Below are 27,725 nucleotides of genomic sequence, written 5' to 3'. Positions count from 1 at the left end.
GTTATCCATACGTAGAGATTCAATTCTCTATCTGAAATGGATGATAATTATGCTGATTATCTCACTGCCAATTCATATTTGCATGAATGGTAGCCTATAAAAATGTACAATAGTTCAATTCAGGGGGACAAAGGGACCCAGCAAGTCGAGTCTCATGCTCAGATTACAGGAAGTCTCCTGTCTTTACAGAAAGGCTTCTGAGCTATTCTGTGCATCAAAAACCCATGAGTATTTATTTCCTATGTAAAATGCTTCAAGCAGCTGCTTACTTTTTATCTGTAACTTTTCTTTCCAATCTTCTTTCATTTTTCTGATTACACTAAGGGAAATCCTTGATCAGGAGCCAGTGGTCTTTAACACCTGCTAATTTCCTTTTGAACAAGGGAAGTGTTTGCCAGGCCAGGCCATCTGCAGGCAACAGAGGGCTAGAGTGGCACCAGGGGGGCAGGATGCAGCGGGTATTCAAATCCTCATATCCTGAATCTTTGAATCAAGAGGGTTTCCTTCATTGAAATCTTGAGTGGGGTCTCCTAGCAGCTAAGGAAGCCCTGGAGATGTGTAATTAAAGGAGTCCATTATGCACTAAACACAATGAAACTATAGCTACTCCTAATTCCCATAAAATTGAGCCAGCTCCTTGCACCCACTGCAGAGTTTGTGCTCATTCTCCAGGAAGTGCCCAGCCACCCCTCCGCTATAGAAAGGCGACAGTGAAGGGCTCTAGTATGCTTCCTTGGAGTGGAAAGCAGACTATATATTGTGGAAAAAGATATGGTTCTGAAGCTAGCACCTGGGCTCTCCAAACATCCATGCCTGTCAAGCCTGGCTTAAAATTTAATGAGGTCTTTTGGGAGAGGACATTCTACATATTTTTAGTACATGCCAATTCTTAGTCCACAAATGACATAATAAAAAACCTCAGGGCTGAGTTGCACCTTGGAAATAATTTCATCTGCCCTCATCTTTTTCCCAGGGTGGAAGGATAGCCAAAATCAAGTGAGGATATTTAACTGAAGTTCTCAATCTTCTGTTTCTCAGATTGTTTACATTCTAACTGTCCTGAGTTTCAATCAAAAATCTTTACTGTTCTTGCATTATTTGCTAGGCATCATAGTACAGTTGGGGAATAGAATGGAAAACAAGGTAGAAATAGTCCATGCTTTCCAGAATTTATATCCTAAGGGTAGAAGATAAACATGTGTTAAGTGTTATAATAAGAGAAAAATTTACTATGGAAACAAAAAAATTCAAATAAAGAAGTATGAATATATAGATTAGCATCAAAGTTATTTTTTTAAAATTATCAGAGCGACACATTTTAAAATTAAAAATATAGAACCACTTGTAAAATTTATTTATGAGCATATGCTGAGGATTTTGATTACTGAGACATTGTGTATCTTCTTGAAAAAAGATTACAAAACTTCAACAAAACATTTTCCAACTGCAGATTCTTGTAATTACAGAAACATGGGTTCATTAAAAATGTATAAATGAATGTATTTATTCAAACATTTTTCTAGGGTAATTAAAATACTTTCATACCCTATAGGAACAAGTATGCTTGTTTTATTTTGTTTAAATTTATTCTACCTGTTGTTTCTTTTTTAAAAAATATTTTAATATAAAGAAAAGAATTTGGGTTTTGTGGGTAGTAAATGTCATACTAAAATCATTCCCTTAAATTGTATCATATGATAAATGAATTGATATTAGCCTAAGTTCAGGTACAATGTATTTTGACACCACTGATTCATTTTTTTGAATAGTAGTTTTAACTATATCAGGGCAAGTATGGAATCAATATCCATTTGAATGTCAGATTAAACCTCTTTAAAGATATATATATGCTTGTTTTTTTTCACAGATTCCACATCCTGATCAAAGGAAATCTATAAGTAAATGGCTTAGGGTTTTGCCACTGATCCTGCCTTATTTTTTCAGTTTATCATATTAGAATGTAAAAAGCAAATTAGCAAAATTGTAGGATTTTGGATAGCTTCTGGATAGATTAGATAAGGTAAAATGTCTTTGGACATCTAAAATAAAAGACTCAGAATAATAATACTAAACATATTAAAGGAGACAATGTAAGGGTCTATACTTAAGTTAAAATAATGAAAACAATAAATAATTCTACTCTCTTTTTGCTGTGGGCATATGCAACTCGAGTTTTATGTTTATAAAAGAGGATGACCAAACTAGAAACATTATGGGAGTGAAACTAGATAATCTTATCTGAAAATGGTCACCCAAGCAACAATCTAAGGATCCTAAGATGTCTAGCTTAGAAAGGAAACATGGGGGCTCATGTCTCTTCAAATATCACAACATTCTTTGTTGAGATCAGAATTTGCAGTGATTAGTGAGTTTAACCATTTGATTACATGTTCTTAAGAGCAGGTTCTATAATAATTTATTCTTAAAACAGTACTCCATAAATACTTGTTAAGTAAACTAATATATGTTACAGAGAAGAAGCTAAAAATAAAGAGAAATGTCAAACTGCAAGCTGAAAGAGACTAAAAGTGCTCTGGTAGATGCTAAATTATCATTTACTAGGAACTTAAAGAAATTCTTGAATTGGGAATGAGGTAAAGATAGATGATTTCTAACTCTTTATTCAAATAGTTTATTTTTCCTTTATAAAGAGGATGCTTCCTTTTCTTTAGAGAGTATGATGGGTGAACAAAAAAATAGGGATTTATTTTTCATCTAATTAATTTGTTAACAATTATGGTACTTCTATTTCTTACAAATTTGTTAACTTGTCAACACATCAGTCATTGAATTCAGAACATTTTATCTTTTGATACAAGATTCTGTCTTTTGGATTTATAGTAATTACTACAAATCCCTCCAACTGAAGGCTATAAAAAACATACAACTTCATCTTCAGAGGAAGCTTCTCCAAGGATCTTGACTCTGTTAAATCATAAGCAATTGACTCCGTGATATCTGCAGATTGGTGCGTTTAAAAGATGAGACTGAAAAATCAAGCAGAAGAAAGCCACAAAAATGTTAAGGTAATAGTATCTATTACTAGTCTAAATTAATAAAATAAATTGTATTTAAATTTTATTTCTGGTTTACATCAGGCTTTTTTTCTGTTTGAATTTTCAATATGCAATACAAGCACTTCTCTTAAAGAATGTTCGTTAGTCACTAAGTCATGTCCAACTCTTTGTAACCCCGTGGACTGCAGCCAACCAGGCTCCACTGTCCCTGGGGATTCTCCAGGCAAGAATACTGGAGTGGGTTGCCATGTCCTCCTCTAGGGGATCTTCCCAACCCAGGGGTTGAACCCAGGTCTCCCTCATTGCAGGCAGATTCTTTAGCAACTGAGCCACCGGGGAAGCCTGAAACCCAGGGAAACCAGGGGAGCCCATTATTCTCAAAGAGTGGGTATCAATAAAACATGACAAGTATCAGGCCATGTGAGAACATGATTTACACATCAGCTTTCAGTCTATACAAATATATTATTTCATTAGGAAATATGATTTAGTCCCATAGTTATCTGATTTATAAAATTCCAGTACAAATCCTTCCAAGGAATGGTGTTGATAAATTAAGGTGACAAAATGACTTCACAGGGATCAGTTCTAAGGATAATAGAAAAAATAAGTGAAGAAAGTATTAGAGAAGTCATCTGTATATAAAATTAATACATTCCAAAGGCAGACAGTAACCCAAGTGACAATGATGAATAGCTTACCTGATGTTCCATAATGTCATCTGTAATCCTATACAAAGAAGAATTTGTTTTTCTTTTGCTATGTTTTAACTTTAAGACTACCCAAGAAAAGGGAAAGTTCATATATAATCTTATAAGCATAACTAATAAATGGGATGAGGAATAATCACCAATTATGCCCCCAAGTGCCCCTTGGAACTTTCCAGTTTCCCATTTTTAAATATTTTAACTATTGAACTCATTCATATTAGATTCCATATAGAGAAAGAATATTATCTCTGTAATCTATAAAGCATAAACATTAACTGAAAATTTTTATTATAAAAAGTTTTTGTTTATTAAAGTTGTCAAAAAGTTTGACTGTCATTTCAAGATAGCAGGTTGTAACTGGTGATACACAGACAATCTTTCAAAACCCTTTAAAACTCTTAGTATTTTGTTTTTGCTGTTCTTGTTGTTATATCAGCTGACTCTATATAGATCTTTTATGTAAATTCCAAAAACAAACTGGTTGTGGTGAGAAGTAAAAACAGTAAAAAATATTGTTAGGCATCTGTTACCTCCTTGGCAGTTAATCATATCAACAAAATAGGAGAAATAAAAACCTCAGTTTTCCTTGATACATATTTACTGGCTTAAAAGTTTCTCCTTAATTTGGATTCCCATTCAGAAAGGCATGTATTGGCTAATGGTCTACTTTGCAATTATGCTGTTAGTTTTCAAAATGAACTAACATATAATCCCTCTGAATAATTAACCAATCATTTATTTTAACATTTGATTCACTTGAAACTATTCATCAACATATGACTATTACTTGATAGACTGAAAATGTGAGTTTCAAATTTCTAAAGGTGATTCCTATATCATTGAAGAGAATAGGCAGATGAAGAAAAACTCAAAGATAATAACTATGAATATAGCATAATGACATATTTTGGAGTTCTTTTTCTGAATATCTATATAACATCTAAAAATGAATTGATATACAAAAGATTACATATAGTAAAATAAAATGATAATTTAAACAAATTCCAAAATCAAAAGCATACATTTTCCTTGGTGGATTATTTCCAGAGGAGTATGTATTTTTAAAGAGGAAACATATGTAGGAAAGTATATTTTATGAGCATTTATGCCTTCTGATAATATATATTTTTAGTTTTCTCTCCAGCCATCTCTACTCTATCCCTGTTGTAGGATATACTCTTCTTGTCAAGATCATATTATGAATTCACAAATAAATAACCCAAACTCCTACATAAATTTAGAGCAATAATGGATAAAATATATGTGAAATATATTTTAAAAACATCACCATCGTTAAAAACAAGATACAATAACCTGTTTACCTAACACAGAATAGTGAGCAGAAACCACAGATGTGTCTAACTTCAGTCTAGTAAAAAGACTGTTAAAATTGTCTTGTAAATGTAAAGGAGGAGAACTAGACTCCCTGTGAAGAACTAGAGCTTAGGTAGACTCTGTCTACAAAAGGAGGTTAAATACTTATAATTATTGCTTATGACTACTCCTAGCTTTGAACTACTGCTCAGGTAATAGGAAGACTAGGGAAAGCTACATGATCAGGAGGATGGTCAGGCCATGTAAGGGACATAGAGATGAATCATTAATTCCACCACAGAATATTGCCGTTGTTGTTCAGTTGCTGAGTCGTGTCTGACTCTTTATGACCCCATGGACTGCAGCATACCAGGCTTGTCTGTCCTCCATTATCTCCCGGAGCTTGCTCAAATTCATGTCCATTGAGTTCGGTGATGCTGTCCAACCATCTTCTGCCACCCCCTTCTCCTTTAACCTTAAACCTTTCCCAGCATGGGGGTCTTTTCCAATGAGGTGACTTTCTGCATCAGGTGGTCAGTATTGGAGCTTCAGCTTCAGCATCAGTCCTTCCAATGAATATCCAGGGTTGATTTCCTCTAGGATTAACTGGCTTGATTTCCTTGCCATCCAAGAGACTCTAAAGAATCTTCTCCAGCATTACAACTTGAAAACATCAGTTCTTCAGTGGTCAACCTTCATTATGGTCCAATTTTCTCATTTGTACATGACTACTGGAAAGACCATCCCTAGAGAAGGAAATGGCAACCCACTTCAGTATTCTTGCCTGGAGAATCCCATGGACAGAGAAGCCTAGCAGGCTACGGTCCATGGGATCACAGAGTCAGACACGACTGACCAACTAACACTTTCATTTTTGTCTAGGTTTGTATTACTAATATAAGGTCAGATTTTGAAAAGGAATATCTCACTTGCCGGGTGGAGTGAAGTATATACTTCTAGATAGGAAGGGGATGTCACGATGTTGTGAAGTTGGAGGAAAAGAGAGGGCTGGCACACAGACAGAGTTCACTGGGCAGCCAGGGGACAAAGAGTGTGCATAGGAATTCACCCACTCAGGGGCCAGAAGCTAGAGTTAGTCCACAAAAAGTTATCTGCTGCAGGGCAGTAGAAACTCACTAGAGGCTGAGCACCTGGGGATTTCTGCATTTAAACTGCTGGCAGCTGGGGCCTTAGAAGAAAAGCAAGCTAAAACTAGAAACATCTATCTACTATGCCTTGCCGTGTCTCTCTAGCACCTTCTCAGCCATTTCTCCTTTGCCACATGGACCAGTGTTAGATTCTGCACCCCAGAGGTGGCTAATAACCGGCAAGCTCCTGCTAGAGGCACCTCAGCGAACTTCTTCATTATGATTTTGGGCTGCAATTACACTTTCCCCACAGTGTAGTTGCTGAGTCGTGACTGGTTCTTTGAGACGCCATGGACTGTAGCCCGCCAGACTTCTCCATCCATGGAATTCTCCAGGCAAGAACACTGGAGTGGGTTGCCATGCCCTTCTCCAGGGGTTCTTCCTGATCCAAGGATCAAACCTGGCTCCCACTTTGCAGGCAGCATTTCAGCCTTGGAGGCCTTCTGCTTCCAAGTATATTTCTTCCTTGGTATTCTTCCTCAGCCCTAGAAATAGTAGCTGCTTCCTGTCTATTACTCCTTAAAACTTAGAATCCTCTTTTATTTCTTTAAATAATTATTAACCCATTTTCCCAGTTAATATTGCCTTATGCTTAATTTTCTGTATTCAAATTTCTAGTAATATTGCCATTGTTCACTTTGTTTTATATATAAGCATTTAAGCATACTATACATACACACATTATATATAAGCTAAATACATAAGCATGTATAATCAAATATATTGTTGCTCTTATTGATTTGAAAGAACTTTTAGCAGTTAGATTAATTAAGAATAAGAAAACTAAAATGTTTAATTTTACTTTCATTTATTCCTTCTTCTATCGGTCTAAGTTTCTAACCTATATTATTTTCCTTCTCTCTAAGGAACTTTAATCATCCCTTCTAAGGCAAGTCTACTGGCAGCAAATTCCCTCCGTTTTTATTTGCTGAGAATTTCATTATTCTCTTCATTTTTTAGACATAATTGTAGTGTTAACTTTGCAGAATTCTATTTTGGAGGATTTGGTGTTTTATGAGCTTCCTGGGTATCTGACATTTTGGTATCTGACATTAATTTGGGGTAATTTTCTAACATTTTATTGCTTTTAATTTTTTAGGTCAGAGATTCTTTCCTCTGCTGTATCATCTACTAATGAACCTATCAAAGGTAGTCTTCATTTCTGATATAGCATTTTTGATTACTAATACTTCTTGTTTCTTTCTTAGGATTTCCATCTCTGCTTACGTTGATCACCGGTTCTTACAGATTGCATACTTTATTCATTAGAGCCATTACCATATTAACCACAGTTGTTTTAAATTCCCAGTTTGATTATATCAACAGCTCTGCCATGTTTGGCTCTGGTACTTGCTCTGTCTCCTCAAATTGTGTTTATTACCTTTATCATGCTGCTTTCTTATAAGCCAAACATGATGCATCAGTTAAGGAAACTGGTGTTAATAGGCCTTTAGTAATGTTATTGGAGAAGGAAATGGCAACCCATTTCAGTATTCTTTCCTGGAGAATCCCATGGACAGAGAAGTCTGGTGGATTATGGTCCATGGGGCTACGAAGAGTTGGACATGACTGAGTACATGGCCTGGGCATGGCAGTAATGTTAAAGAGAGGTGTCCGAGGTGGAGAGTGTTCTATGACCCTAATATGATCATGTGTTCTATGATCTGATTAGGTCTCAGATTTCTGATGAGCCTATGCTCTCTTTAGAAGTGTTTTTCAGTATTTTATCCTCACCTAGGTGGGACAAGAAGGCTAGAATGGGCAGGAGGTGGGTTTTTCCCTCTTCCACTTGGAAGGATAGAGCCAGCTGAGGTTGGTTATTTCCCTTCCCCCAGGTCAATTAGGCTCTGATCAAACCCCAGTAGGTTCAGTTCAGTTCAGTCACTCAGTCATGTCCGACTCTTTGCGACCCCACGGACTGCAACACGCCAGGCCTCCCTGTCCATCACAAATTCCTGGAGCTTACTCAAACTCATTCCATTGTGTTGGTGATGGCATCCAACCATCTCATCCTCTGTCATCCCCTTCTCCTCCTGCCTTCAATCTTTCCCAACATCAGGATCTTTTCCAGTGAGATAGTTCTTTGCATCAGGTAACCCAAGTACTGGAGTTTCAGCCTCAACACCAGTCCTTCCAATGACTATTCAGGACTGATTTCCTTTAGGATGGACTGGTTGGATCTCCTTGCAGTTCAAGGGATTCTCAAGTCTTCTCCAACACCACAGTTCAAAAGCATTAATTCTTCAGCACTCAGCTTTCTTTATAGTCCAACTCTCACATTCATACATGAATATTGGTAAGGCCATAGCTTTAACGGACCTTTGTTGGCAAATTAATGTCTCTGCTTTTTAATACGCTGTCTAGATTGGTCATAAGTTTTCTTCCAAGGAGCAAGCATGTTTTAATTTCATGGCTGCAGTCACCATCTGCAGTGATTTTGGAGCCCCCAAAATAGTCTGTCATTGTTTCCCCATCTATTTGCCATGAAGTGATGGGACCAGATGCCATGATCTTAGTTTTCTGAATGTTGAGTTTTAAGTCAACTTTTTCACTCTCCTCTTTCACTTTCATCAAGAGGCTCCTCAGTTCTTCTTCGCTTTCTTCCTTAAGGGTGCTGTCATCTGCATATCTGAGGTTATTGATATTTCTCCTGAAATCTTGATTCCAGCTTGTGCTTAGTTAATTAATTTCCCCTGAAGGGACACCTTGTTAAGAAAAACAGTGCTATGGTAAATTTCAGACTAGTTTCTTTCTCCCTTCTCTGCCAGAAATCCAGCGATTTTTCTCAGATGTTTCTTTGGGATGTTGGATGAGCTCCTGGAGGAAAATCTCACAATATTGTGGGGGCCTCTGTATTACTTGCACCCCTTGGAGTTTTTAAACTCTGAGACTTGCCCACACTGAGCTTCCAGCAGTTTGTCAAATAAGTTCAGGTAGTCTTAGTCTAGCACCAGATTCAGGGTGGTTTCTGCCTGCTAGTCTCAGCTCCAGGTAAGCCATGATTCCGTGAATTTTCCTTTCTGTCTCTCCAGTCTTGGAAGTAGTGATTTACCTGTGTCCTCTACTCTTTTATGAATTCAAGAAGATATGTTAATTTTTCAGTCTGTTCAGCTTTTAACTTGTTGTCGGGATAAAGTGGTGACTTCCAATCTCCTTAACATGTTGAACTGTTGCTGGCCAAAATCTTGGCCTTCTTTGCCCACTGATGCTGAATGAAAAAATACAGAGACAGAGCTTGGAGGAAATACAAAGTGAAAGTCATTCAGTCGTGTCCGACTCTTTGCGACCCCATGGACTATACAATCCATGGAATTCTCCAGGCCAGAATGCTGGAGTGGGTAGCCTTTCTCTTCTCCAGGGGATCTTCCCAACCCAGGGATCAAAGGTGGCTTTAACTGTCAGCCAGCAGAGAGGGAAAAACAGTAGACTCATGCCTCAAGAACTGTGCCCGTTCTCCATGAGGGGTCTAGGGGCTTATATAAGGTAAGGGCTTGCAGTCAGCAGTCTGGTGATGAGGAACATAGGTGATAGGTTCTTGATTTCTTCCTCTTTCACTGTTTCAAAGACAGTCATAAACTGGCATCAGTAACCCAGTAATTGAGTCTGGCAGTTAGGTCTCTCTGTGGCCTCTGTAACTACAAGGGGAAGCGTGTTGTAAGGGTAACAACCAGGGTAACCTATAAGGGTAACCAGGTAAGGGATGTATTTAGCAGGGTCAAAAGGAAAAATGTGAATTGTAGCTCCTGCAGAATTAGGGGGCAGAGAACCAAACTTAGTTACAGACATTCAGAATTAGGAGCAGTTAAAGTAAATCAAGACTAGGAATGTTCAGCCTGCTCACTGTTCTCTTTATCTTCTTTGTTCTCAGGAAAGGGGAAGAAAAAGACTCATTGCTCTTTTTTCCTTTTCTCTGCAACAGAAGTAGAAACTGCAAATTAGTACTTTCTACAAATGAGCTGCAAATGAGCATTTATCCTTAAAAAAAAAAAGCTATCTTAGACTCTGTCTGTAATCTAAGTTTTAGTTTCACATACTGGAGAAAGCTTTATGTGTCCAAAGATGTTCATTGTAGCTTTGTTTATAGTTCAAAAAACATGCAAATAACTTGAGTACTTTGGTAGAATGGAGATACGTTAGTGAATATTCTGTATATAGGGGTTAAAAACTAAACTAATTGTGCATATATCAACTTGGCTATGTCTCAAGAAAGAAAATAAGTGAAAAAGTCAAACTGCAAAAGGATTTCATATAACGTTATGTAAATTATTCTTCTTTGTGTTTCTAGCAAAGTTTTGTATTAAATTGTGATTATCTACCCACTCCTCACTCCTTATCACTATGGAGAAATGGAATTAAAAGTTTACTAGGGAAAAAAAAAGTTTACTAGGAAGAGGGAACTTAAAGTTTATATATATTACTTTATTTTCAAGAAAAACCATATAAAGTCAAAATTGAAATAATCACTTATGATTATGAAAAATAGATATATAAGTATTTAAAATGGTTTTTATTAGTCTTTTCTGTTTAATTAAAAATGAAGCATTTTCTGTTATATTTCTAATTATAGAAAATGTAACATACGATAGCTATAGCACATGATTCTTGGTAGTCCTTTAGAAAGATTGGTTGAAATAAATGATATCAAAATCACACCATATATACACTATTGCTTTCTGCATCTTTCCATCTTAAAAGCATATTATGAGAAATAGCAAAGAGTGGATCTCTGAAGTTAGAGTGCTTTTACCTAAACACCAGATCCATGATTGGACAGTTAATTTAAACTCTTTGTGCCTCAGTTTCCTCAAAAGTAAAATAAAGCTAGTGAGGTTGCATAAATGTTGAAAGATGCAATACATATAAAATAGTTGGAAGAGTATCTGGCACAAAGGAAATTTATCAGTGTGATATATTTAAAACTGAATATATTATATGAATGGCAGGATAATATTCTAGGTTAACATGGTTGTGTAATGCTTTACATTTATCATAGCTTTTCCACAGGTAGTAGTAATTTTTGAGCCATTTAATATTTGAAAATGTTTTTCTATTCTTCACAAAAAGAACAAGTTGTTTGATAAAACCTTTTTCATAAATCTCTGAAAATATGCTAATATTGATAAATTTAATAAAAATTAAAATGAGTCTAATTTTTGCTCTATTATATGCTCATTTGTACCTAATTGAATAAATATGTATATGTGCTTTTAATTCAGTTTTTCCCTTATTTTGTGTCTGAGTGTGCTGAATTGCTGAATTTTCACTCATATTTACTACACATGATGAGGGCTTTATATCAGTTGTTTAGTTTTTCTTTCCATTTTTTAAAAATTTAATTCAATTATTTGGTTGTTGGTTTTGTTCTGTTTTTATCTAATGAATTTTTATTTTCCTGTGTGATTCCTTAAATTTATTACACTCATAATTGCTTCCTTTATGGTTATCTTCCTTATAGACTAAAAGTTCCAGGGGAGCAGAGGGGTATTCTCTCTTTCCCATTATTAACTGCAAAGCAGAGGACTGTATTTGATCAAAGTAAAATCTACCCCTTCCTTCCTTCCTTCCCTCCTCCCTTCCCTTCTCCATTCCTCCCTCTTTCTCTTTTATTTCTCTCTTTTTATCTTCCTCCCTCAACTCCCCCAATATATGAAATTAGAGCAAGAAGGTGTCCATCTATAAACCAGAGAGTGCATCTGCTAGCCCCTTGATCTTAGATTTCTCAGCCTCCAGAATTGTGAGAAATGCATTTCTGCTGTTTAAGCCACCCAGCCTATGGTGTTCTTATTATGGCAGTCCAAATAGACTTAGACTTCCACCTCGATGTATTTTTTTGTATTATATTAATGTATGCACGTAAATTGGAAAGGAATGGCAATCCACTCCAGCGTTCTTGCTTGGAGAATTCCACGGACAGAGGACCATGGTGGGCTACAGTCCAAGAGTCGGACATGACTGAGCAACTAACACATACTATGCACATACATACATGCCATGCATACTTATGATATTCTGAACTATTTAACTTTATTTCATTGATACTAATGAAACAACATCATTTACGTACACTAAATCATAAGCTCATGTATTACATGGAATGCACATTTTTCAACCAATAATTCTTTACTGACCTGTTCCACAGACTAAAACATACCTTATTCTTACTAAATAAAATGAAGGCTATATCCAGACAAATTCATGTTTAGTCCAAATACAACCCAGGACTAACAGACATCATCATCATACCTTCTTTTGTTTGTTTGTCATGGTTTCCTTTGGAGCTATGAACATATTTATAGCAGTTGCTTAGATGTGTTTGCTTTTTAAACGTGGCATCTGTTTGTTTACATGAGCAGTTTCTCCTGCCTGCTTTTTTCTGCTGTAGGAGGCATATTTCCTTTCTTTGTATATCTTATATCTTTTTGTTGGCTGTCTACTCTGTCTTCACGTTGTCTTTACTGTATGTGCCCAAATTTCCTCTTCTTAACAGAACACCGTTCATATTGGATTAGGGCCACCCTGATGATCTCATTTTAACTTATTTCTTTAAAGACTCTATCTCCAAATAAGGCTACTTTCTGAGGACAGGAGTTCAACATATGAACTTTCAAGGGATGTCTTTGTCTTATGTGCTCAGTCCTGTCTGACTCTTTGTGGTACCAGGGATTGTAGCCCGCCAGGCTCCTCTGTCTAAATAGGAATGTATTCATTTCATCTGGGTTATGCATTTTATTGATGTATAATAGTAGTAACATCTCATAATCCTTTTTTCTTTAATTCTGGGATATTGGTTGCAACTTTGCCATTTTCATTACTTCATAATTGCTTTTATAGATTTTGGTCAGTCCTCTGCACAATAAAAATTTTTTATCTCAAACACTTTAATAATTTATACACAATTATTGAGAAATCTGTATATTTCACTCTAGAATATAATATCTGCTTATTCTTTTTTCTAAAATTTTGTACCTAGAGCCATTCCAAAGATATTCCAAAGCTATATTTTTTCTTTATGTCTGATTATGACAGCACTTATTATTATTATTATTTTATTAAGATTTCATTCTCTTTTGACCTTTGTCGATAGTGCCAACAATCCCTTCATTGTATAGTTAGGTATTTTCTCATGATGTCTTCATTAAACAGTTTATAGCTTCCCATATGGTAGCTTCTCTAGATTAAGGGTAAATCACATGATCTCAGTATGGTATGTGATATGTGTTCAGTGCTTGGATGCTTCATTTGCTTTATTATTTTAGGTAATGGGATGACTATGTTGTCTCAAAAGAAGCAACTGATCTCTAGAATACCAAGGAGTAGAATATGGATCAACGCACAGATACAAATCCATCTCCCTTCCTGCAAAACCAATGAACTGGAATGATGATCTGATAACATCATCTGTAAGTATTTATTGATTAATTAAAAATTAACCAATTAAACATTATATCAATTACCACTTGACATTATTTGCAACTTTGAGAAATCCTAGTCACTATGTCTAGTGCAGTTTTCAGTAACTAGGATTTGGAATTTTACAACCTGGACTTCAGATCTATCACACTATGTGACTATAAAATTGCCAGTTGTAGAATGGGAATGATAACATTCACTAGATTAAACTTGATGTACAGAGAGATGCAGGGTGAGAGACAGAGAGGACTTCATGTCATCTCTGATCCCATTTCCTTTCTTGAGTACCAGTTGCCTACTTCCCTTTTGATTTTTAAAAATGTCTTAACACCAGCAACAATAATAGTAACAATCATAAACAGTCACATAACAGTAAACATGTAAATTCAATCCTAAATATTTTTAAAAGCAATAGCCATAGCGACCTTATTAAATAAGTTATATATACTTATTTCCATCTATAGATAAAAAAAAGAAAATTGGGGCACAGAATGGTTAATTAACTTGTCTAAAGTCACCTGGAAAGTAAATGGTAGAATTGAGACTTAATTCAGCTCTTGACGACCATGTATACCTGCTCAATACTGGTACTCTTTTAACATTCATCACTTGTGCTTAGATTCCATGAACTTGGTTTGTGACACTTGCAGTCCAAATTCTTCTAGCATGTTCTTCACACACAGTATTTAAAAATGCTCTCAGAAATTGTCAGGAACTATCATGGCAGGATCAATTCTAATGACATTGGTGGTGGAGGTGATGGTGGTGATGATGACTAAAACTAAATCATTTTCTCTATGGCATCTATGTGTATGGTACTCTTAATTGCTTTAAAACAAGGTTTTATTATGTAACTTTCAAATGGAACTGAATGTTAAACCAACTACTGTACAACAAAAAGGCTAAAAAAGAAAAAAGAGGCACAAGATAATACAATGAACTCAGACACAAGTATATGTGTAAAATAACACACAACTAAACAGTTTATAAGCAACTGTGAACATGTGGTCATCCAATAGATTCTGTTCAACAAGGATCAAATCAATTGTCTTAAATTTAAAGTTGTTTCAACAAGCATTTTTGCTTAGTTTTCAGTTCTTTATGTTTTCTTTAAACAAATGCAGACATTCTTATAGTTAGAGAGAAATGTAGTATAAATTGTTGCCCTAAATGTGACAACACATTTGCAAGTTATTAATGTGCTTATTGAGAAGCATTCTGTATTTCCTTTGAAAATCTCACAGTTTAAAGGAAACTTGAAACAGAGTTTCAAGGAAAATCTTTTTTCCTTGTGAAGAAAATCTTCAACCTTTTGCTGTAAGCATTGCTTTTTCTGGGTGATATAATTCTAGAGAGCATTAGTGAAGAACAATTTTAATAGAGAATATAAAAACACCTTTTTTTAAAAGGATACACTCCAATAGAAATAATTTCTTTTCTGACAGACAATATATTTTTTTCCTCCTTGGTTTTTTCTTCAAGATCAAAACTGTAAATTTCACTTTGCCTTCAATATTCACCATTTAGGGTTATGTAGAGTCTTTGGTCAATCCAGTCAAAGTTCCAGGTAGACTACCAGCTAAAAGTTGCAAAAAGATTAACATATACACACTTAAATACTATAGAGTTAAGTATGTCTAGAATATGGGGATTTTGAATCACTTTTTCTTTGTTTTACTCCTCTTTCAAAGGTTATATATTTGACTACTTTGTAGTCAGCTAGGATTATTATAGTTCCTAGGGATTACTAAAATTTTTAGAAGGTAGATTATTGACAGGTATATCCGAGTATGAAACCTAATTATTATTTGATATACTTTCAAACATTATGTAGCCAGGCCAAAGTAAATATTCCTAATGCACAGAGAAAGAATGAATAGTATATAACACATTTATAAATTGAAGTATAATATATGTTAAACATCAATGATGACTCCCTCCTTCTACCTTCCCTAGCTTTCCCCTGCCAGCTAGATCAATTTTTACTGTAATTCCTGTCTATCTACTACCTATCTATCTAATATTTTTTCTTTAATGGTACTCTCTCTGATAGAAAATGCAAGAGAAATTTAAAGTCTTTAAAGGATTTTATAAAATTAAAGTGGATTGTATAATTTAAAGAATTTTAGGCTATCTTGAGCGGAGACCTAAATAAGCATTCAAATAACTTGATATACTTTACAGAGATATAATCTTCAACAAGTATTTCAATATTTATAGCTTCACCCATATTTTCTAATTATTTTCAGACCTTTGTGAAAACCAGTCAAGACACTAAGTAGATGTATAAGTGAAACAAACAGCTTGGTAGATATCCTCAAACCATTTCACTTCTTCTAACCTTATCAATTTAATTGGTTTATGATGGACAGATGATGTTAGCAGGACACACAACAGTTACATTAAAGAAAATTTTCTGTTGGAGTAGTGATCTAGGTTTGGTAGAGGTCACTTATCTGAGAGTGGAAATAATGTCAAATTTTATAATAGTTGAGGAGGTGGGAGGAGCCAAACATTGTAATTTCTGTATTTTAGTCACATGATTCTGATCCAAAATACATGCTACAGAGTAATCCTTGTAATTGCATTGTTCTCCATGTCTCCTCTTTATTGTGAAACATAAAGAAATCAGGAATTCTCAGTATCTGCTGGTCTGGTCAAGTGTGAAGTAATCAAATTCTAACTTTTATGTATGATGTTTTGACAAAGAAAAGGTTATGGGTCAAGTTATATAACTAATTCTGTTGTGCCCCTTGAAGGCAGAAAAACGCCTAGGTTAGAAAAAAAATTGTGAATGGACTACAGCCATTCCATTACCTGATAATGTCATAGAGAACAGTTCCAGCTCATGTGAAGAACTACAGATTAAATATATAGAATTCTCATTACTCGGAGCTATAAAAGGGAAGTGGAACTGGGTAATGAGGGCTGATTACTTGTGTATTTATAGTTTTGTAATAACACTGCAGTGAAATTACTCTCCATGTGTATATTTGATGACATTCTTGTGCTAGGTGACTGATTCTGATAAGCTGGAAAAGACACTATACATGGGGTATATTTAAAGTAACATCAACTGAAAGAGGAAATTCTGATCCCTGAGAAATGATGATGGAAAATTATTCAAGCACCAATTAAACATTCAGGAATCCCCCTGTTCACAGAATTGCCTTAGGCCACCTTTACTCACAGAAGATATGGTGCCAAATCAGTAGAGAGCAATGCCCCACTTATTCTTCATTGTTGGGTAACAGCATGTTCCAGCAATGAGAATTTTCCCAGAGAACTTTACCCCTTCAAAAAAAAAAAAGGTTTTATTATAGCCACTTTGTAGCCTGTGGTCTTCTACCAGCACTTAGATCTCTAAAGCTCATAGTCTCATTTGCAAGTTTGAAAATGTTGCTTCTAACTCCAAAAGAAATGGTTCTTTGAGATCTTAGTTATATTCACTTTTTTTTCTTAAATGGGTACATGGCCTCTAAGGAAAAGAGAATTAAAAATTATTGTTGTCATATTTGTTCTCAGTTCTCTATTTTTACTCTAGATAACACCCATAAAATGGAGAAAGATGTTTTTATATTTTCTCTTATAGAGATTTTTTTAGAAAAGAGTCACTGGAGAATCAGTTGCCTGACCATAGAACTATGCTTAAAGTTATTTCTGGAGGCCAGTCCCTCTCTGTGGGCTAGAAATGCAAAGCTAGAGAGACCTTTCAGCTGCCTTAGTTTCACCTCGTCATTGTCAGGAGAGGAAACCGAGCACCGTGGGGTGAAAGTCTCATCTATCCATCAGGTATCACTGCCATGACTAAATCCTACACCAACGGTTGGAAATCCATGCCCTACAGGATAAGGCCAGTCTTGGTTTTTGTAAAGAAAGTTTTACTGAAAGCCAGCCATGTCTGTTAGTTGATGTAGTATCAATGGCAGTTTTCATGCTATAGCTGCAGATTTGATTAGTTGTGACCAAGGCCAGAGACAGAGACACCTGGCCCCCAAAGCCAAAAATGCTTGCTATTTATCCCTTTATAGGAAAAAAAAGAAAAAAAAAATTGCTGACTTAAATCTGCCGGTTTACTGCCCAATACTTTTCCCTCTCTTCTCTAGTATACACCTTTGGTTTGCTGAATTCACCTCATACATAGACACAAATATTACCCAGGGGCCTAAAAAATGCAATGAAGTGACTTGTGTTAATGCTTCGTCTCAATAAGATCTGCTCCTATAAGGGAATTAGAGCATAATTGCTTTACAATGTTGTGTCAATTTCTGCTGTACCAAAAAAAAAAAAAAAAGTGAAGTGGATCAGCTATGTGTATATACATCCGCTCTCTTGAACCCACTACTTCTAAAATGCAACATATCATGTCACTTCACTTCAAATTAATGCAGTGGGAAGAATATAGAAAAGTCCATCTCTCTTTAATCTTTCTACAGTGAATATTTAGATCATTAGTTTACTAGAATATATGCGTTAGTTATATAAACCTTGCTACATTGTTACAACAATAAGAAATTCGACAGCAATTTTTGTTGTGTGGTAGACGCTTATGAGTATAAATATAAATCATATCTTCCTTAGAATTGAAAACTCACTTCTGACTAGGAATTGAGGGATGTCTCACTCACTAAGTAAGCACCTCCCCTTCCTTATGGTACAAACTATCCATGTAGAAGCTTGGGTAATGAGGAAACTCTTGCTGAAGTTCAAAACACTTCAGCCAGGCTTTCTCATGCACAAAATACCACTTCTAATTGGTTCTTAACTAAATTAATTAACTGGTATGACTCACTCTCCAGTCACAACTCAACTTGAAAAACACAAAGGAATATGGCTGGGATAACAAAAGCTAAGAGCCCTGAATTACTCCTTATTTTCATATTAACAAGGGAGTTCAGCCTAGAGAGAAAAGGTTAATTTGTTTTTTAATGGGCTTTTGAAAGACATGTTCAGGTCTAGTGTGATAATTTATGGTTAATCATATGTTTAGAGGCAAAAGGCATTAATCTTTTAATATTAGAGTCATTTTGTGTAACATAAAGCAAAGTTCTCCTCATAGTAACTTTAAAAGTCAGGTCAGACTTCATTTTTGAGAAAAGGTGGCAAATTGACAACAAGGAAGAAGACATTCTATGTGACCAGCAGTGTGGTAAGCATAGAATGACAGAACCAGTCCCTGAGCAGACTTCAAACACAATGTCTTCCACTTCCCTTTGTTTTTCTATATCTCATGACTTAAACATTAATTCCACTGCTCACGTGCTGGTGGTACTCCACCTTGAACAGCCTAGCAAGGGCTGTTCTAAATGCTCACAAGTTAAATTAAAAAGAAAATCATCTTTCTGAGTCCATCTTTACCTGCTAGAATGTAATTCCTGGAGCAGAAGTTTGCTAAACTCAACCTCAATTACCTTACCATATTGTAATCTTGCAAAACACATCCACAGGGATAGACACCACCTTGGAAAAACAACACACAGCAGTGTAAGTCTACAGTGTTGAAGGCTTTTATTGGCTAACTTCTGTCTCCCACAGAAAGATGCATTGCAGTTCTAACCTCTCATACTTCAGAATGTGACTTATTTTAGAAATAAGGTCTTTAGAGTGGTAATCAGGTTAAAATGAAATTAATTAGGTAAGCCTTAATCCAATATTTTTGATATCCTCCTAAAAACAGGGAAATTTAGACAGAAACACATTCACACAGGACAGACTACATACAGACATGCAAGGAGAAGACAGCCACCTGATCAGAGAGATGCACCTTAAAGCCAGAAATGATAAGGGAGGACAGCCAACACTAGAAGCTGGAAGAGAGGAGGGATTCTCCCACAGTGCCATTGGAGAGAACACTGATACCTTGATTTTAGACTTCTAGCTTCCAGAACTGTGAGGCAATAAGCTTTTGCTGTCTTAAGTCACTGAGTCTTTGGAGCTTTGTTGCAGCAGACCTAGGAAAGTAATACAGGACATGAGGCACAATTGTTTTCTTCCATCATGACCTGGTGAAAGCACTTAAGGAAAGGAGCAAAAAATAGAAATAAACAATGTTAAACTGGGTAAGACACTCATATTTTATAATTTAAAAATCAACCTCATGTGGTTGGGGCAGCAGCACAATTTCAGAGATGTGAGACCGTTACATATTGTACACCCTCTCACACTGATCAGACATCAGGAAACCTAGTCCCCTGGTGGCAATTCTGTCATAGACACTTCCATCTTTTATGAATAGGAGGGATACATAAAAGCTCAGATATAATGTGGTGGTTTTCCTTTGTTAAATGATCACGTTTAACAGGGTTGGTACATTCACAGAGATGCTAAAGAAATCTAATCATAAAAACTCCAACTTAAATACCTTCCAGGTATAAATTTTATCCCTGAGAATCACATTAGAAGAAATTATTTCTTGTTGATAGACTTTAATAGATGTGAAGGGATCCTTAAACTTATCCTGTCCAACCTTTTGCTCAACTCTGCAGGGCTATTTATGCAATGGAAATGTAACTTAATTTGACCACCACTGCTCTGGCCCTTTCCTCTTAGGACTACTAAGACCTCTGGGCTATACCCATGATGCAGTGGCATCCCAGGGTCTCAGGTTGGCTAAATCTGAGGTTGGCTCACCTTTTCACTCAGCTGGGTCCAGCTTCAAGCCCTGACTTGGTTTAGACTGCACATCCTTAAGTCCATAAAATTTAGTTTACCTTTTATTCATTTAATAGTGTCTGAGTCTTCTACCAAATCAAACAAGTTAAGTAATCAATGGTAATGAAAGTCTTCTCCTTTATCTGTTGTGTTGTCTTACCACATTCTGGTCATTTCAATCAGATTTCAGCTTCAAGTAACCTCCCCTACTATAAGAAGAAAAACAAATTGTTTATCCTCAGTGTCAAATTAATGCTTGATCTGCCTCAAACATTGACTTCCTCTTCCTTCATCTCACTTCTAACAAAATTCACTAAAGGTCTCAGTTTTCTTAGTTGCAATCTCACTTTGGTATCATTTCATTGTCTTTTTTCTATAAATCTCTCACTCCCTCTTTAGAAGTTCATTTACTTACAGATTAAATGACAATTTAGACCATTTTGATAATATAGGGAAGAGCACAGATTTCATCATCCTGGGGATAACTGTTAACTTTACCTTGTTCCAAGGCCAGAGGCTGCAGAAATATCAATGCCTTTTGTACACAGTAAAGAGCTAAGTGTCTTCTATGACTTAAAGTGGTTCTAGTATCTAATCTAAAAAAATAACATATAGGGGATGTCTTTGAGGAAAACTCATTGTACATTTCAAGCAAGGGGGAACTTTAGAGAGAAATACACAAAGCAGAAAGGAAGGAGATGCTAATTAAGGTATATGCATCTTCCAAATCCATCATGGATGACAATAGGATGATAGATAAAACTATCAGTATCTCTTTGTATCTACCTTTTCAGAGTAGGTAAGTATATTTTAAAATGTATGCAAGTATTTGAAAGACAACATCATAAAATATTCAAGTATTGAATATGTAAGTGTATAAATTCATAGCTGTCAAAGCACTTTAATGTAGTAAGCTTACTGTTCCTTCCATCTAGTCTGAAAACTATTGTTGGAAAACCTATGACTGCTAGAGAATAAAATAACATTACCAAAGTCACATAGAACTGAAAAACTGGTTGAATCAAGATTAAGATTCAGGGCATCTATTGACTCAATAAATATTAATTTAGCACCTACTCTGTGCTAGACTTATGCTTGGGGAAAAACCAATAATTTTCTTATATCACTATGACTTTGAAGCTCATGCTTTAAATTGAATAGAAAGATAATCTTTTAAAAAGTCATTGTGAAATGTCATTTCTTTCCAGTTTGACAGATTTTTTTTTGTTTAGGCTTTAGAGTTTTCTGAAGCTCAAAAATACAATCTAGTATTAAAAAACCATTTCTGAAGCACCTATGACTATTAGTGTATTTATTTGCAGTGTGGAATTATAGCATCTTCTCTATATTAATGTTGAGGCATCAATAAACACAAGCAGCATTACTCTTAAAATGACTTCAATTTAGGAACATCTGTATTTTTTCAGTAGAATACACAGTCAGCTTCATAATTAGATTTTGTAACCCCAAATTAGATGTGTAAATAAAACATCCTATTTTAACTGACAGGAGATATACATCAATAGCTTTCTTGTCTTCCAAATTTAAAAAGAATCACTTGTTTGTTTTCTATGATCCAAGTAGAATGTATGGGTACAGAATCTCTTAAAGTACTTTGCTTGTTAAAATCTAACTGAATATTGTAGGGCATTCAGTGTAGTGTTGTAAGTTGCTTTAATCATGAAATTGAGGGAAAAAATGTCAACTCTAGGTAATTCCAAATTTTGTTATAACCAAGCCAGCTTTCCTAGTTTAGTATTCAATGCCCCACTTTTCTGTCTTTGCACAGATTATCTGTCCCATAATTAATCAAACTCTTTTAATAACCTGTCAGTTGAAAACTGTCCATATAGGCTTATTTTTTGTTAATCCATCCTTTCACTCCAATCTCTAGTTTACTCACAAAGCTGTTGGCTTTTTAATTCTGTAGAATTCTGGGCTCATAAACCCAGTGAGCTTGTGATAACTTTCAGTACCATTCTGCAGTCCAGGAGTACAGCTTTGAACTTTGCAAGCTCCCTGGAACTCCAGATAATAATGTGATGTTTAGATGTTTAGCCAGTTGATTGCTTAGGCCAGGCCTTAGTGGGAAGTTTGACCTTCATGGATCCACCATGGCCCCACTTAGCTAGTTCAAATGCTCACTTTTGTCAGTATATGCATGTGTGACCATTCTCTGCCTCTCAGTGGTCTAAAAGACATTGACTTATGAGCCAGAATAGTAATAATTTACAACTAGGTAGGAGAACTTGGCATCTGCTTACCATAGTGCCTTACAAGTAAGTAGGTTTATTCAGTAGGTTAAATAAAGATCAGGAGTACGCCTAGTGAATACTGTGTTATAGAAAAGGAGTAGAGTACTTTGAAAGGATTTCTGTATCCTAACTGAAAACAACGTGTATCCACTGCAGAGAAAGTTTAAAGGAAAGAGATTAATTACTGGAAGTACAACTTTTCTTGAGGATATTGAAGAAACTAATAATCTCTAGCTCATGATCCTTTAATATCTCACTCTTATGTTGTACTTAACATCATAGTCCTTCTTTTTCTTTCAAGACATATGTAATATTTATTTTTTGTCACCTGAATTTTTTAAGTTATGAGAGGAAAACTCATTTATTTTATAAGATATTTTGTCCAATTATAGCACGAATTACTTCTGGAGTCTCGCAAACAGCTGATTCTAAATTTTAATCCATTTGTCCATTCACTTTTATATATTTGTTTATTCAAAAATAGCATGCCTTGTTAGTTTCAATCAAAAATAAGTTCTTTCTTTTCTCTGAACTTCCATTCAATTACTTTCTTTAGTAGCTTCATTAAATAATTATTTGACCAACTCTTGTAACTCTTGTTTGGACTTTCATTCTTTACAGTCTATTCTGGCCCGGGTCAATTTCAATATTCTAAAAATTACCTACGTTGATTCTAGGTACCTGTCCTAAAATTTTATATCATGGCAGATATGAGCTCTTAGTTGGCCTTTCTGAAGGCAACTCTCTTTCTAAAGATCTGAACTCTCAGTTGCCTGTCACTAACAGCAGGAAAATGAATGCTTCATTGATCCCTCAGAGACAATGCTAATAAGGAATACAGAATTTTCCCCTAGTTCTATTCCTAGAGTTAAACCAAAGAGGTCAATAATATCACGGGGTTAATCAGCTTTGAAGCAGAAACTGTAAAGTCCAAAACATGACAGCATAAATCACTATAAAAATCACAGAGAATTTTTCTCAAGAATGCAGAGTCTGGCTATTCTCCTAATCTTTCTGTCTTTTCTGTTCTCACAAGTGTGATTCCAATATTCACAAGTGTGAATATTGATATTCTATTTTTTTTAAAGAAAGCAGGATATATCAAACTTGACTTTATCTCACAAAGTCTTATTGATTTATCATAAATGCAGATAGACCCAAAAAAGTACACATTTGACCAATTTTGTACCATTGTCTTGAACAAGATTATCAAAAAGTCAAGTAGGAATGCTTTCTCGTGATCTTGACATAGTTGCAAGCAGATCATCTTTCACTTCAGAAGTGTTAGAGTACTTCTTCTCCTAAGTCTGATAGTTGAGTTGTTGTACTCTCCAAGCCAGGGTAAAGAACCAAACCTTGCCTGGAGAGGAAATTAAAATTGTCCTAAAAATCAGATATGCACATTCAAGTATAGCTAGACTGTCACTTTGTACGATATGACATTAAGACTCATGATAGCCCATTAAATTCAGAGATCTGACAGGGTAGTCAGTTTCACACTACGCATTTCTAAGGAGGCTATTATAATAATGAGCTCATGAGGGATATAGAAACAAATAATCTGATTATATTGAGATTATATTTTGTAAAGATAGTATATAAAACAATTATATGCTGGGTAGGTATGCTTTGCTTCTTAATGAAACCTAACACAATAGTGCATTCATTTATTTATGAAAATAAATTAATACTCAGCACAACAAAAACCTTCCTTACTTATCTCTAACAATAAGAACCTTTAGTATAATAAAATATGATTCAATTTAGAAAATTTTTATTCATGTATTTATTTCTTAGAAATATATTTAGCTCATAAGTATAATTTACAAATGAATAGAAAACTACCCATCTGTCATGTTCCTGGTCTAGCTATTTGCAATCATACAAACCTCTGATCCTTACAGAGCAATTAATAGTTTTTGTTTTATATCTTTTGGGGGAAAACATTATTGTTTATAAATACAACTATCAAGATTACCAATGATAAATATTGCAAAAAAAGAGATTATTTAGGCTTGCAAAATTCTTGTGAAATATTTTTGTCCTAATTTGTGGTAGTCTGAAAGTTCATGTGTCTTATAGAAAAAATCTGCCTACTGAACCTGCTTTAAAATAGATAGCAGAGTTATGATTGGCTTTTACTAGTGCCCATCACTTATGCCCTGAAAAATTAGCAGAGGATGCAAGAGCACATCCTCTTTAAAACTATCTCTGATTTGTGTTAGAGATGAATGCCAGAACATCCTTCTGTGTGTGCCCAAAGGAACAGATAATGCCAGACTACTTCAATGTTTAAAGAAAGAAATTGATCTCGGCAGGAAGAGAGAGAAATTCAGCAAGTATGTTTCATTTTGATTAGCATAGAGAAGACGGCAACTTCTGTCTCTTAGTCTTTGAAAATTTTTTCTAATTAGTTTCAAGAGACAAGCCTTCAAAAACCAAGATATTCACTTATTTACTCTCTAGTCAATATAAATGGAATGCCTACTATGTGCCAAACCCTGGCCTATGCAAAGAGGATAAAACGGTGAATAAAAATAGCCAGGCTTAAAGTAAAATAACCCAAACTTCTCAAAATCATTGCATGAATCTATGAATCAATTTTATTATTTTTTTAGGAATTACTTTACTACTGAGCTTTTTGATTTGAAATTTTAAAAAGCCCCTGGTTTAAGATTTGCAAAGCCTGAAATTTTATGAATGAAAATAAATACTGAATGTTCTATATCCTTAGATAAAAGCATATTTTTTCAACAGTGCTATGGGAAAAATTACAGCATTTAGTGGAACTTTAAGACACATTTTTTGACTGTTTACATAATATAAGAAAATGTGTCTCTAATTTTAAGAGTAAAGAATTCCAGGTTCAAATTTTGACCTTTAATTTACAGCATCACAAAATTATTCTGTTTAGTACAGAATCCAGGTAAAGTTTATGTGAAAGGGTTTCAAAAGTGTGTGAAAGGGAAGCTGACATAATTTGTGAGCATAAACTCATTAAGTAGCCAAGGAGCCTGTGTAATGGGAGTGCAGAGAAAGCATGAGTCCATGTTTGCACTCAGCGAAGGAAGCTTTCATTTGAAACTCAGTCTGCCAAAAAGTACTCTTTGTGTAGGAAGCTGGCAGGAGAGAATTCCTCCCCTTACAGTAGAAAACACACACCATAGAGGCAGTGAACAGAGAGATGGAGAGAACAGAGCATAGGAAGATGAAAGTAGAAAGACAAGCTTTTCTTCCGTGGAGATAACTATCGGTGTGTATTTTGTGAGCATACTAAAGGGAAGTGAAACATCAGTCAGCATAGAGCTATTAATAGTCTGCTCTTAATACAAACGTTGAACAATTGTATAAACACAGGCTGAGGATTTTCTGCAAATAATAAAGGAAAGCATCAATGCATATTATCCTGGGAGAATCGCAAAGGGGTGTCACAAAAGCATATCAGGTAATTTAGAGACACTTTCCTAGACCCATAAAGCAAATAAATGGTTTTCTCTAGTTCCTTATGGGGGACAGTTGAAATTAATTTCAGCATTTTAATTCATTTTCTGAATGTAACTCTGTTTCTGTTACTCATGATCTTATTAGACTGTGTAGTAATTTTACTCTATAAGGCATTTCAATCATTTTCATAAATGTACTTATTATATTTAAAACACCTCTTCTAAGTAACTGAATTCATTTTCACTGTCATCAATGATTCTGTGTTACAGAAAACAGCATCAGGTAGGTATAATTACATGCATATGTGCATATAAACTGCATCAAACAAAAAAACTGGTAACAGATTAATGACCATCTGTAAAGAAAGGTAAAATGAATACTACAACTATTGCATGACTATTACACATCCACTAAGTAGAACAAACTGAAGTAGCTAGTCTAGAAAATTTACTTAGGAAGTACTCATAGGGGAAGCAACATGGTGCAGGAGAATGAAGATTTTCACATCTTTACATTATTTACATTTTTGTAAAATGCCCAATGCACTTGGAACACTTTGTATGTATATGTGTATATATACACATTTACAAGATATCTATATAAAATTATGTAAGCATGATGAAAATAGAAAAGGGTCTATACTAGGTGGTTAACAGGTATGAGAAAAGGTAGGGGCTTTCTGATGGTGCTTGTTTTTATTGTTATTTATTTTTAATTTTTTATAATTAATTTGAGTTATGTTATATACATATGCACTCAATATGCCAGCAAAGTTGGAAAACTCAACAGTGGCCACAGGACTGGACAAGGTCAGTTTTCATTCCAATCCCAAAGAAAGGCAACGCCAAACAATGCTCAAATTAGCACACAATTGCACTCATCTCACACGCTAGCAAAGTAATGCTCAAAATTCTCCAAGCCAGGCTTCTACAGTACATGAAATGTGAAATTCCAGATGTTCAAACTGGATTTAGAAAAGGCAGAGGAACCAGAGATCAAATTGCCAACATCCCCTGGATCATCGAAAAAGCAAGAGAGTTCCAGAAAAACATCTATTTCTGCTTTATTGACTATGCCAAAGCCTTTGACTGTGTGGATCACAATAAACTGTGGAAAATTCTTCAAGAGGTGGGATTACCAGACCACCTGACCTGCCCCTTGAAAAACCTGCATGTAGGTCAGGAAGCGACAGTTAGAAATGGAGATGGAACAACAGACTGGTTCCAAATAGGAAAAGGAGTACGTCAAGGCTGTATATTGTCACCCTGCTTGTTTAACTTATATGCAGAGTACATATGAGAAACGCTGGGCTGGAAGAAGCACAAACTGGAATCAAGGTTGCCGGGAAAGATATCAATAACATCAGATATGCAGATGACACCACTCTTAGGGTAGAAAGCAGAGAACTAAAGAGCCTCTTAATGAAAGTGAAAGAGGAGAGTGAAAAGTTGGCTTAAAACTCAGCATTCAGAAAACTAAGATCATGGCATCCAGTCCATGGCAAATAGATGTGGAAACAATGGAAACAGTGATGGACTTTTTTTGGGGGGCTCCAAAATCATTGCAGATGATGACTGCAGCCATGAAATTAAAAGACACTTGCCCCTTGGAAAAAAAGTTATGACCAACCTAGACAGCATATTAAAAAGCAGAGACATTACTTTGCCAACAAAGTGCTGTCTAGTCAAAACTTTGGTTTTTCCAGTAGTCATGTATGGATGTGAAAGCTTGACTATAAAAAAAGCTGAGGACTGGAGAATTGATGCTTTTGAACTG

This window comes from Cervus canadensis, chromosome 27 (genome assembly GCF_019320065.1).
Source record: "Cervus canadensis isolate Bull #8, Minnesota chromosome 27, ASM1932006v1, whole genome shotgun sequence".
Lineage (NCBI taxonomy): Eukaryota > Metazoa > Chordata > Mammalia > Artiodactyla > Cervidae > Cervus > Cervus canadensis.
The sequence above is the reverse complement of the archived record's forward strand: the minus strand, read 5'-3'. Positions refer to the sequence as shown.